The 13,829-nt window shown below is 41.0% G+C and overlaps 1 long non-coding RNA gene across 2 annotated transcripts in view; it reads left to right on the top strand.

Moving 5' to 3' along the window:
• Window positions 1–13,829, top strand: part of LOC129060066 (uncharacterized) — a 46,349-nt gene that overhangs the window by 14,568 nt on the left and 17,952 nt on the right. For both annotated transcript variants that reach the window (XR_008526437.2, XR_008526438.2), the window contains exon 2: window positions 12,799–12,870. This is a non-coding gene — a long non-coding RNA (uncharacterized LOC129060066). The remainder of the gene's footprint in view (window positions 1–12,798; window positions 12,871–13,829) is intronic.

The raw sequence follows: 13,829 nt of genomic DNA, 5'->3' as shown, positions 1-13,829 counted from the left end.
TTGGGAGGCTGAGGCGGGCAGATTACTTGAGGTCGGGAGTTCGAGACCAGCCTGACCAACATGGAGAAACCCCACCTCTACTAAAAATACAAAAATTAGCTGGGTATGGTGGCGCATGCCTGTAATCCCAGCTACTCAGGAGGCTGAAGCAGGAGAATCGCTTGAACCCAGGAGGTGGAGATTGCAGTGAGCCGAGATTGCGCCATTGCACTCCAGCCTAGGCAACAAAAGCGAAACTCCATCTCAAAAAAATGTAACTAAAACTAAAATAGATACATAAATCAAAATTTAAAAGTTTCATGCTTCAAAGGACACTATCAAGAAAGTGAAAGTACAGCCAACATAATGGAAGAAAATATTTGTAAATCATACAAGGGCCTTCAAAAACTTCATGGAAAATGGATGTTATGAAAAAATTATGCATGAATTTCAAGTTGTTTTTGCAACAAAATAAACTCATACTAACTTGTTATAAAATATCTGAAGAGGATCTACATTGGGACACCAAGAAGTCTAAGACATCAGTTTGAAAAGAGCTTCTATCAGAGCAATATGACTTCTGCTAAAATTGAAGCAAGAATAAACATCAAATTTATGGTGAAATTTTGGTGAGAGAATGGTGAAATCATTAATGATTTACAAAAAGTTAATGAGAACAATTTCCCAAAGAAATCAGAAGTTTACAAATGGATAACTTGGTTTAAGAAGGGATAAGACAATTTTAAAGAAAAAGCCTACAGTGGGAGACCATCACATCAATTTTCAAGGAAAAAAATTAATCTTGCTCTTGCCCTATCTGAAGAGGATTGACAAATAACAGCAGAAACAATATCAATACCATAGGCATCTCAATTGGCTCAGCTTACATGCTCCTGATTGAAAAATTAAAGTTGAGGGCTCGGTGGCTCAAGCCTATAATCAAAGTGCTTTGGAAGCCCAAATGGAAGCATTGTTTGAGACCAGGAGCTTGAGACCAACTTGGGCAACATGGTGAGAACCCATTGCTACAAAAACAATTTTTTTTTTTTTTTTTGAGACAGAGCCTCTCTCTGTCACCCAGGCTGGAGTGCAGTGGCGTAATCATGGCTCACTGCAATCTCTGCCTCCCGGGTTTAAGCGATTCTCCTGCCTCAGCCCCCTGAGTAGCTGGGATTACAGGTGCCTGCCACCACACCTGGCTATTTTTTTTGTTTTTTGTATTTTTAGGAGAGATGGGGTTTCACCATATTGTCCAGGTTGGTCTTGAACCCCTGACCTCAAGTGATCCACCCGTCTCAGCCTCCTAAAGTGCTGGGATTACAGGCATAAGCCACCACACCTGGACAATCTCCTACTGGCTTTCATTAGTTGTATGACTTAATGTTGTTGTTACCCAGTCTAAATTTCACAAATAAAACTTGGCTGAGTGCAGTGGCTTACACCTATAATCCCAGCCCTTTAGGAGGCTGAGATGGGTGGGGCATTTGAGGCCAGGAGTTCAAGACCAGCCTGGCCAACATGGTGAAACCCCGTCTCTACTAAAAATACAAAAAAAATTTAGCTGGGCGTGGTGTCAGGCACCTGTAATCCCAGCTACTCAGGAGGCTGAGGCAGGAGAATTCCTTGAACCTGGGAGGCGGAGGTTGCAGTGAGCCCAGATCGCACCACTGCACTCTAGCCTGAGCAACAGAGTAAGACTCCATCTCAAAAAAAAAAAAAATTAAAATTAGCTAGGTGTTGTGGCACACACCTATAGTCCCAGCTACTCTGGAGGCTGAGGTAAGAGGATTGCTGGAGCCCAGGAGGTTGAGATTACAGAGAGCTAAGATTGTACCACTGCACTCCAGCCTGGGTAACAGAGTGAGACCCTGTCTCTATAACTAAACAAAGCAAAACAAAAAAACCTTTAAAAGGCATCCACTTTTCTTCAGTTAATAATGTAAGAGAAACTACACTGACATAGTTAAATTCTCAGGAATCTCAATTATTTAGAGATGGACTAAATAAGTGGCTGGTGTTTTGGCTTCCAAAAGTGTCTTGACTTTGATGGAGCTGATGTTGAGAAATAAAGTTTATATTTATCATTTTTATCTTTTAATTCCATTTTTCCACGAACTTTTTTTTTTTGAGACGGAGTCTTGCTCTGTCACCCAGGCTGGAGTGCAGTGGCGCGATCTCGGCTCACTGCAAGCTGCACCTCCCGGGTTCACGCCATTCTTCTCTGTCAGCCTCCCGAGTAGCTGGGACTACAGGCGCTCGCTACCACACCCGGTAATTTTTGTATTTTTAGTAGAGACGGAGTTTCACCGTGTTAGCCAGGATGGTCTCCATCTCCTGACCTTGTGATCCTCCCGCCTCGGCCTCCCAAAGTGCTGGGATTACAGGCGTGAGCCACTGTGCCCGGCTCCACGAACTTTTTGAAGTCCCCTCTTATATCTGATAGAAACGTGTATCCAGGATGTATATTAAAAACTCCTATAATTCAATAATAATACAAAATCCGATTAAAAACAGATAAAGGATTTGGGGTACAGTGGCTCATGCTTATAGTCCCAACATTTTGGGAGGCTGAGGCAGGCAGATAACCTGACATCAGAAGTCCGAAACCAGCCTGCATGATGAAACCCTGTCTCTACTAAAAATACAGAAATTATCTCAGCATGATGGCATGCACTTTTAGTCCTAGGTACTCAGGGGGCTGAGGCAGGAGAATCACTTGAACCTGAGTAGCAGAGGTTGCAGTGAGTCAAGATCATACCTCTGCACTCTAGCATGGGTGACAGAGTGAGACTTGGTCTCAAAACAAACAAGCAAACAAATCCAAAAGAAAAAAAAAAAGATAAAGGATTTGAATAGGCATTTCACCAAAGAAGATATACAAATGGCCAGTAAGCACGAGAAAGGATGCTCAGCATCGTTAGTTTTTGGGGAACTGCAAATCAAACCCATAATGAGATACCACTTCACAGGCACTAGGTTGGCTATAATTTTAAAAGGCAGACAATAAAAAATGCTGGCAAGGGTGTGGGGAAATTAGAACTGTCCAGTGTAGCAAATCCATAGGGACAGAAAGTAGATAGGTGTTTGCCTAGGGCTGGGAGAGGGGTGTGACTGCTAAGGGTTACCGGGTTTTATCTTTGGAATGATGAAAATGTTCTAAAATTAGATTGTGGTGGTGGATGCAAAACTCTATAAATATTCTAGAAACTGTTGAATTGTACACTTTAAATGGATGATTTGTGTGGTATGTGAATTGTATCTCAATAAGCTGTTAATTTTAAAAATGTAATAAATATTCAAACATATCACTTTCTAATTATTTTACAACATTTTACTATTGTCTAAACTCCTGAGGTTATTTACCAAAAGATGATGCCCAAGTGGCCCCAGGACATAGAATCAAATTGTGTATGATATTAAAACCACAAGAATTGTTTACCTCAACTAATATCTTGTTTATATCTTTGTAACAGACAGCCAGATGGTAGTGAGTGCTAATACTCTGTACTAATCCTTTAGGAGGACTAGTTTGCTTGAGGTTTAGACACAAACAGGAATGATCTGTGCCATTATAAGAAATATAATGATGTCATGAAGGGCTTTATGATAAATAAAATGATTAGAATATGATATTAAAAAGATCTAGTCATTTATCCTGTTGCATTTCATCAAGAAATATTAAATATTATAGAAAATGCAAAAATGAATTTTCTCATTCTTGCAAACAGTCAAGTCTCAGCCAGAAAAATGGAAGTCAATTTAAATATTTAAAGATACAGGCCTTTAATTCACAGAGAATTAGGTATAGGTACTGTACTTATAAATTTTTGTAAGGGCATAAAGAATGAAAGTTGGGGGAGCTGCCACCAGCTTTCACATTCACAGTCCAAAGAATCTGAAACTTCTTGCTTTCACGCAGAAGTCAGGAAGGTGTAAGAGACTGAAATCAATAGTCATGATTGCCCTGAAGTCCTGGGGTGAACGATACAGGGGAATATAGAGGTTGCTGCAAAAAGTCACAACTTCGCGCAGGGTGCAGTGGCTCACATCTGTGATCTCAGCAATTTGGAAGGCTTGAGGTGGTAGGATCGCTTGAGGTTAGGAGGTCGAGTCCACAGTGAGCTATGGTCGTCCCACTGCACTCCAGTCTGGGTGATGGAGTGAGACCGTGTCTCAAACAAAAATAGTTACATCTTCTTAAGTCCACATGTCCACCAACACAACTGAAGAAAGAGGAATGGATTCTGTCTTCTGCCTTGTAATTGAAGCACAAGTACACCTCATGGGCAGAATCTAAACTGTATTTGGTTCACAGGGACTATGAAAAGACAGTTCTCATTCATCAGCCCCTGACATGAAGGGGTGAGTATCAAAGGAAATAGAAATAGTGCTGAGTACCAACAAATCATATATGACTTATTACCCTCAAGGGTAGTCAGGTAATTTTTTGAGACCGTCTATAGCATGAGTTTGGGGTTGCTCTTATTGATAGGGGATGCAAGTTGCAGAAATTTAGTTTTTCCCTGAGATAACATCTTGACGTGTCTCGAACCATTAGATGCCTAGACAGTTTACCAAGTTGGCAGGCCCTGAAGTTTGTTGGGAGATTATTTTCCGCCTTCTATCACACATCTTAAGAAACATGAAGAATGTGAATTCCTCTCACTTGGTCCAGGCATCATTATGTCACTAACGTAGTGGGCCAGTGTGAAGCTCTACAGGATGACAAGACTATCAAAGTTCCTAAGGGCTAGATTAAGACTGAGAGCTAGAGACTTGGCATAGCTCTGAGACAGGACTATTGTGTACCGCTTACACTTCTGTGTAAATGTAAGGGGCTCCTGTGATCTTTTCTTATTGGTATAGAATGACAGTCAGAAGACTAGAGTCTGCAGACTGGACATTTGTTTTGTAAGTTAAGTTTTTTGGAACACAGCCATGCCCATTCATTTACATATTGTTCGCGGCTGCTTTCACCCTACCATAGCATATTGAGTAGTTGGGACAAAAACCTTTACAGACCAGCCAAAATATTGCCCTCAAACTCAAGATAAACAGAAATAAAACAAAGTCTTAAATTTAAATCTAAAACAAAACCATGGCCCTTTTATGAAAAACTTGTGCTAAAATGTATTAATAATAGTTAAAACCAAGTGCTTTTTTTTCAGAGATTTGCAATAATTAATACTTATTTAAGTGGGCTTTCCCCCTAGGTCTTTATATTCTAGTATAAAACAGCTAGAGCTGGGCTGTTCTCTTAACCTCTGATCAAATAAGCCTGTTTAGAAAAATCTATGTGTTTTGCTTATATCATTGGGCAAAGTAATTTGTAATATATGATTGACATAATAAATCATTACTTCTAATGAAGCACATTTTTAGAAAAATAAAACTTTTGCGCACCTGTTTTAAAAAGCTCCAGTGCACTTTCCAGCTCAGTCAGAATCCTCATTTGGAATTAACTGGGGGTTCCTGGTTCCTGCTGAAGTGACATTGACCTGAATGAAAGAGGCTGGCCTCCAGCATAGACCCCAAGCTCTGTGTTTATCGAGTCAAGAGTAAGGACCCTCTCTCTCTTAAATCTAGTGATGGGCAGCAAGAGGACAGGGGCCAAAGTTAATGGACTGACCTTTTAATTTGTATTGCCATTTGCAGACACTTTTCTTGCATTTTTGAATTCTTATTTTGTCACAATAATTTGAAATTATATAATGCTTCCTAGGTTAGTGAGCATTTTCGGAAACATCATTTGATATCCATAGCAACTCAGAAAGTATTTTCTTCTCACATGTCATAGATGAAGCTCAGAAATAGTCAGTAAATCATCCAGGTTCACAGAGAACAAGACCAAAAGTTACTAATACTCACCAAGCATCCATTAGATGGCAGGCACCATCTCAAGCCAGAGCTCAAATCTTGACTTTTAGACTCTGTATTAGTCCGTTCTCACACTGCTATAAAAGTAGTATCTGAGACTAGGTAATTTATGAAGGAAAGAAGTTTCATTGACTCACAGTTCCCCATGGCTGGGGAAGCCTCAGGGAACTTACGATCACGGCAGAAAGGGAAGCAGGCACCTTCTTCACAAGGCAGCAGGAGAGTGAGTGCAGGAAAAACTGTCACCTTTAAAACCATCAGATCTCGTGATAACTCCTTCACTATCTTGAGAACAGCATGGGGGAAACTGCCCCCATGATCCAAACACCTCCCGCCAGGTATACCTCCCTCCACATGTAGGGATTACAATTTGAGATGAGATTTGAGTGGGGACACAGAGCCAAACCACATCAGACCCCAAGTCTAACATGGTCTGAGTGTTTGTGTCTCCCAAAAATTCATGTGTTGAAATCTGATGTCCAATGCGATAGTATCAAGAGTTGGTGTCTTTGAGAGGTGACTAGGTGCCATCTATGAGAAAGCAGGCTCTCACCAGACACCCACTGAATCTGCCAGCACCTTGATCTTGGACTTCCCTACCTCTAGACTGTGAGGAAAAAAAAAAACAACTGTTATTTACAGTACCCAGTTATGTACTCAGTTATAAATAGGTCAGTTTATTGTATTTAGTTATAGCAGCCTAAATGGATTAAACAAAGTCCAATATTCTTACTATCACAATTTATTAATTCCCATTATAGTGAGTACTGGGGATAGTAGTGATGGTGGTAACTTTTAAACATACAAAAACATGTCAAACACTACCCCTCAAACTGAGAATAAGATGACTAGGAGAAAGGAGACCTGACTATCAAACTTTAAGACAAATGCTGTGTATAAAGTTATTGAATGAATGGTTTTAAAAATATGCTTACACTACTGCATGAAGAATGAAGCTGAAGAGCAAGAAGAACTTGTTTCTTTCTTTCTTTCTTTCTTTTGAGATGGGGTCTCGCTCTGATATTGTTTGGCAGTGTCCCCACCGAAATCTCAATTTGAGTTGTATCTCCCAGAATTCCCACGTGTTGTGGGAGGGACTTAGTGGGAGGTAATTGAATCATGGGGGCTGATTTTTCCTGTGCTGTTCTTGTGATAGTGAATAAATCTCATGAGATCTGATGGGCTTATCAGGGGTTTCTGCTTTTGCTTCTTCCTCATTTTTCTCCTGTTGCCAATGTAAGAAGTGCCTTTCACCTCTTTCCATGATTCTGAGGCCTCCCCAGTCATGTGGAACTGTAAGTTTAATTAAACCTCTTTCTGTTCCCAGTTTCAGGTATGTCTTTATCAGCAGCATGAAAACAAACTAATATACACTGTTACCCAGGCTGGATTGCAGTGGTGCAAACATGACTCACTGCAGCCTCCACCTCATAGGTTCTAGCGATTCTCCTGTCTCAGCCTCCCAAGTAGCTGGGACTGCAGGCACACATCACCAAGCCCAGCAAATGTTTGCATTTTTTGTAGAGACAAGATTATGCCATGTTGCCCAGGCTGGTTTTGAACTCCTGAGCTCAGGCAATCTGCCTACCTCAGCCTCCCAAAGTGCTAGGATTGTAGGTGTGAGCCATGGTGTCCAGCCTTCAGAAATTTTTAAGAGTTTAGTTGTGATATTCTGAAATATCTAAGCCCAGGAAGTTGTGTCTCTGGATAATTATTAAGTTTTTGTTTGTTTGTTTGTTTTGTTTTGTTTTGCTTTGCTTTTTGAGATGGAGTCTTACCCTGTCAGCCAGGCTGGAGTGCAGTGTCATGATCTCGGCTCACTGCAACCTCCACCTCCTGGGGTTCAAGCTATTCTCCTGCATCAGCCTCCCAAGTAGCTGGGACTACAGGTGCACACCGCCGCGCCCAGCTAATTTTTGTATTTTTAGTAGAGAGGGGGCTTTACCATGTCGGCCAGGCTGGTCTTGAACCCTTGACCTCAGATGATCCACCCATCTCAGCCTCCCAAAGTGCTGGGATTACAGGCATGAGCCACTGCACCTGGCCTAATTATTAGTATTAAAGAGCAAACTTATCTTTTGGGAATGATTCCAATGTAGTCCTGCTTAAAGTCAGCAGCTGCATGAAATGTTTCCCTTCCAGGTCTGTTATTCTATGATACTCCCTCTAGGAAGAGGGTGTTTTTCCCTCCACTTTAACTCCTATACAGTCATTGTGAAAGACTTTGTAATCTCAGATAAGAATATGCTTTTTGAAGTATGTGTCATCAAGCTCTGTGCAAATGTGAGGCAGAAACAAGTATGCTTTTCCTTGGCTTCTTGCTGAGGTCACACACTACCAGATTTGCCAGAGTTATTCACTCATTAATTTATCTGATAAACATTTATTTTACATACACTATGTACTCGATTTGTAGATTATAAAACAACTTTAGTAAAACCATTTCCTATCTAATAGATTTTGAGTGGCCTTGTCAAAACCAATTCTAGTGACACATATGAATTATTATCTTCATTAGAAAGCAGTTTCAAGTGCCTGGAAGCCTAAGGCTAGATAATACACGAAGGAAACTAAACAAGCATCCTTTTGTCATCTAGGGCAGGGGTCAGCAAAGTTTTCTGTGAAGGGCCAGATTGTGAACATTTTAGGATTTTAGGGCCATATGGTCTTTGTTGCAATGACTTAAATCTCCCTTGCAGTGCAAAAGCAACCATACAAAGTATGTGAATGAATGAACATGGCCATGTTCCCATGAAACTTTATTGACGGGCTTAAATTTGAATTTCACATAGTTTTCATGTAACACAAAATATTACTTTTTTGACATTCTAGAAAACACTTAAAACGTAAAAACCATTCTCATCTTGCAAATCATACAAAAACAAGGCAGTGGATCATCATTTGCTAACCCCTGATCTAAGGAAAAAAGAAAATATAGTTGTAGATGAACAGAAAGGACATGCAGGCAATATAATAAAATGTCAAAATAAATATAAAACTAAAAAGTAAATATTTAAAATATGTTAATGTCAAGAGTCTGAAAGATGATAAAGTGTTATGTGGGTTTCATTTCTGGATGGAGCAGATTTGGCTCTCCTAAGATGAGTAATTTCAGCCATCAGTAGAGAAGGACTCCAAATGACTGCATTCTAAAAGATGAAAAATAAGGATTTATTTTCAAATGTGTCACAGCGCTTAGCCTTATGTTGTCTGGAAGTTGAAGTGCTTCCCACACAACCCTCTGTACTTAGCTACTATTTTTGTTTTTTAAATAACTGACCTGAATTTCCAAAACTATGTGTTACTTGGAGAAAGTATGGTAGACAAGGGATAAATGGTATATTACAAGAAACCTCTTGATAAGCTCTCTTAATAAAATCAAACTCTAGCCATCAAGGTTTAGAATGGAGGTAGGGTGTTCAAGTGAAGACTGTGACTAGAGCTAGGAGTGGGGACTGGAACACGCAGACCTGACTGGAGTCTCTAGAAACTCCCTATATTGACCATCTCCTGTGCCTGGCCTCACATCCTTTTGCCTGTCTTTAGTCCAGTTACTCCTGTTGGAAACAGCTTCATGTCTTATCACCCAAGAACAACTTTCCTCAGTCTTTTTGGTTTTTTTTTTTGCTTTTTATTTTTGAGACAGGGTCTCACTCTGTTGCCCAGGCTGGAGGGCAATGGTGCCACCATGGATGTCTGCAACCTCAGCCTCCTGGGCTCAAGCAATCCTCCCACCTCAGCCTCCAGAGTAGCTAAGACTACAAGTGTGCACCACCACCACATCCAGTTAGTTTTTGGGTTTGTTTGTTTGTTTGTTTGTAGAGACAGGGTCTCGCTATGTTGCCCAGGTTGGTCTTGAACTCCTGGCCTCAAGTGATCCTCCCACCTCAACCTCCCAAAGTGTTGGGATTACAGGCATGAGCCATCAAGCTCGGTCCAGTTGAACTGTTTAACTCATGTTTTATCCTGGGACTATCCTATCCTGGGATAGCATAAGGTGGGATGTCTGCAGAGACCTACCTGGCATTCAAGCGAGTGCACACTGGAAGTGTGAGGGAATCAGTGCTCTCCATGGACAGTCCCCTTGCCTGGTTGGGAGAGGAGACAGTGAGTCTATCAAATGGTCCCCTTTTCCTTCCCTTAACAGACAATTCTGAGGCTCCTTGAAAGGTCATGGAAAGATAGCATCCTTTTATTGGCTTTTTTTTTTCCTTTGAGGGTCATTGTAATATTCCAAGCTGTTTTTACTCATAACACTTTTGGCACCAAATGTGTGGGTTGTTTCCATGCCAACAACCAGTTTTCCGACCTTCCAGATACCAACTGGGTATCCTACAATTGAATTCAATTCCTACAGTAACTAACTGGAGTCGTGTCGGATTCCGCAGGCTCAGTCCCACAAAACGGCCTTCATTTCAGATGCCAGTTGCAAGTATCTTGCTTCCATCAGTACTTCTGACCAACTGACTATTAATCACAGGTTCCTATGACCCCTTCCTCAGGTTTTATAATTTGCTAGAATGGTTGATAAAACTTGGGAAAAGACTTTATTTATTATCACTGCTAATTACTAAAGGAGAGAAATGAACAGCCAGATGAGGAGACACACAGGGAGAGATCTTGAAGAGTCCTGAGCACAGGAACTTCTGTCCCCATGGAATTGGGGTGTGCCTCCCTCTCAGCATGTATATGTGTTCTACAACCCTGAAACTGTCTGAATCGTGTTGTTTAGGGGTTTTATGGAGGCTCCATTGTGTAGGCATGATTGATTAAATTTTGGCCATTGGTAATTGAACTCAATCTCAAGCCCCTCTCCCCTCCTCAGAGATCTAGGAACGGGGCCGAAATTTCCAACCCTTTAATCACATGGTTAGTTCCTCTGGCGACCAGCTCCCATCCTAAAGCTATCCAGGGGCCCAACAAGGACTGCGTGCAGTAGCTCACGTCTGTAATCCTAGCACTGTTGTAGGTCAAGATGGGAGGATTGCTTGAGCTCAGGGATTCGAGCCAGTCTGGACAGCAAAGCAAGAACCGTTCTCCACAAAAAATTTAAAAATTAGCTGGGCATGGTGGTACACACCTGTGGTCCCAGCTACTCGGGAGGCTGAGGCGGAAAGGTCATTTGAGCCCAGGAGGTGGAGGCTGCAGTGAGCCATGATCGTGTCACTGCACTCCAGCCCGGGCTACAGAGTGAGACCCTGTCTCTCTCTCACACACACACACACACACACACACACACACACACACACACACAATTCTGTGTCAGTAACTGGCTCTAAACTAAGTATGTACTTCTTATTATATCACAGGTATCCAGAGTGTCTTAGTCTGCTCAGACTGCCATAACAAAGGATCATACGTGGCTTAAACAATAGAAATTTGAATTCTTGTCATTATGGAGGCAGGAGTTGTAGATCAAGGTCCAATAGGGCTGGTTCCTAGTAAAGGTCTTCTTTCTGGCTTGTAGACAGCTGCAATGTTGCTGTGCCCTCACATGGCCTTTCCTCAGAGACACTGAGAAGACAGGAAGTCCTCTGGTGTCTCTTCTAGTAAGGGCATTCATCTCATTGGACCAGGGCGCAACTCCCATAAACTTATCTAACTCTAATTACCTCTCTAAGGCCCCATCTCCAAGTACTATGACATTGGGGATTCAAGCTTCACCATACTGGAGGACGCAAACATTCAGCCCATAACATAGTGTACGACATTTACCTTTATCGTGGGGAATCACTCTCTTGTTTTTACTGGCTCAAATATCCAGCCTCAGGAGCCACTATGCATCCTTTAGTGCTCTGATCCAGTCTTGGTGTTGGTAGTCATAAACAGTGAAATGAATCCCTTTAGTTATATCCTTGGACAATCTCAGTAATATTACCAATTATCAATTGTATGTTAGCCAATTATATAGCCAATTATAGGTTAGCCACGCTAATATTATATGTACAATACAGGCTGTAAAATAAGATTCCCTCTTAGTTCTCTGAGGGCCTCAGTGGTTTTACTTGCAGCTCTGATGATTGATACCACATTTCCCCACGTCAGAGGTTCTAGATCCTGGCTGCACAACAGAATCAGCAGGGGAGGTGTGGAAAAATAACAAAGTCTGATCCCACATCCAAAGTCTGATATAGTTGTTCTGGTGCAGGGATTGAAGACTCAGCAGGTTTTAATTTTAACGTGCAGGCTCAGAATATAGGTCACTGCCCTATGTGGGCCTATACAAACTGCTCACTGCTCACTGTGAGTTTTCCTACTTGACAAACAGTAACCTTTGAAAATGACTTACTAAATACTCTTAAGTAATTTGGGGCTGGCCAGGCAAGAGGCCAGGCAATGGTTAACTGTAAAAGTTCTTCCAATCACTCAGGAGAAAGTAAATACGATAACATTAAAAAAAAAAATTGTACACCAATGTTCTGTGAAGCATTTTGTACAGTAACCAGAAGGTGGGAGCAATCCAAATGTCCATCGATGGATGAAAGGATAACCAAAATGTAGTACACACATACAATAGAATATTGCTCAACCTTAAAACGGAAGGAAATTCTGATACATCTACAGCATTCATCGACCTTGAAACATTGTGCTGAGTGAAATAAGCCAGACACAAAAGGACAAATATTGTATGATTCCACTCCACTTATATGAGGTACCCAGAATAGGCAAATTCATAGAAACAGAAAGTAGATTAGAGGTTACCAGGAGCTGGTGGGTAATAGAGAGTGGATGGGATAATGGACAGTTGGTGTTTAGTGAGTACAGAGTTTCTGCTAAGGATGATAGAAAAATAGCAGAAAGTATTACATTACTTTCAATGGCAAAATCCACAATTACCTTGGCACCAACCTAACACTTAATGCCACTGAATTGTGCAGTTAGAATGGTAAATTTTATTTTATGTATATTTCACCACAATAAAACAAAACCTCCCCTTTTCAGGTATGATAGTTCTGAATGAAGATTGAAGCTGTTCTGTAGTTCTGGGGGTTATCATACCACTGAGAGTAAAAGGTAAGTTGATAACAGTGAAAGAGAAACCTCATTTAACGAATGTTTTTGGAATGTATCATCAGTTTGAAGTCACTATAAAATGATGTACTTGCAGGACATTTTTCAGTGTGATAAATATTTAAATATCAGTAAGTATGTTTAAGCCCTTTAAAAGAAAAAAAATAGTGCTTTCTGTTTGGAATTTACTTTTCTAAATTTTTTGACATTGAAATTAATGTTTGAAAATAAAAAAAGTAATGATGATCTGATCAACTTAATCTGGTATCATAACTCCAGAGTTGTAGATACAATAGTAGAGAGTGTGTAGCCCTCAGCTTTAAAGATTATCAACTAATGATTAACATAATGTTGGGACAGGTGCTGTAAAGGATGGAGATTATCATGCTTTTGGAATTTCTGACTCACACTATAGTCTGCCATAAAGAGCAGTATAAAAAAGGATTTGTTCAGATTGAAGAAAATCACATAATTGGTCTTTTAGTGGCAGTAAGGACTGCATGTTTTAAGATAATTCTAGGTGAAAAGGCCTTCCTATAGATTAACTGTACCAGCTCCCTTTTTCCTGCCTGTCAACTTATGCAAAATTTTACTCCTTTCAAATCTGGATAATAACTCTCTTTCTTTGCTTGCTATTAACCTGATTGATCTGTTTCTTTTTTTTTTTTTTTTGAGACGGAGTATCACTCTGTCTCCCAGACTGGAGTGCAGTGGCGCAATCTCTGCTCAGGGCAAGCTCCACCTCCTGGGTTCACGCCATTCTCCTGCCTCAGCCTCCCAAGTAGCTGGGACTACAGGCGCACGCCACCATGCCTGGCTAAATTTTTGTATTTTTAGTACAGTCGGGGTTTCATCGTGTTAGCCAGGATGGTCTCGATCTGTTGACCTCGTGATCCGCCCGCCTCGGCCTCCCAAAGTGCTGGGATTACAGGCTTGAGCCACCACGCCCAGCCTAATCTATT

Source organism: Pongo abelii, chromosome 5, assembly GCF_028885655.2.
Source record: "Pongo abelii isolate AG06213 chromosome 5, NHGRI_mPonAbe1-v2.0_pri, whole genome shotgun sequence".
NCBI classification, from domain to species: Eukaryota; Metazoa; Chordata; class Mammalia; order Primates; family Hominidae; genus Pongo; species Pongo abelii.
This window is presented reverse-complemented; position numbering and strand designations above follow the sequence as displayed.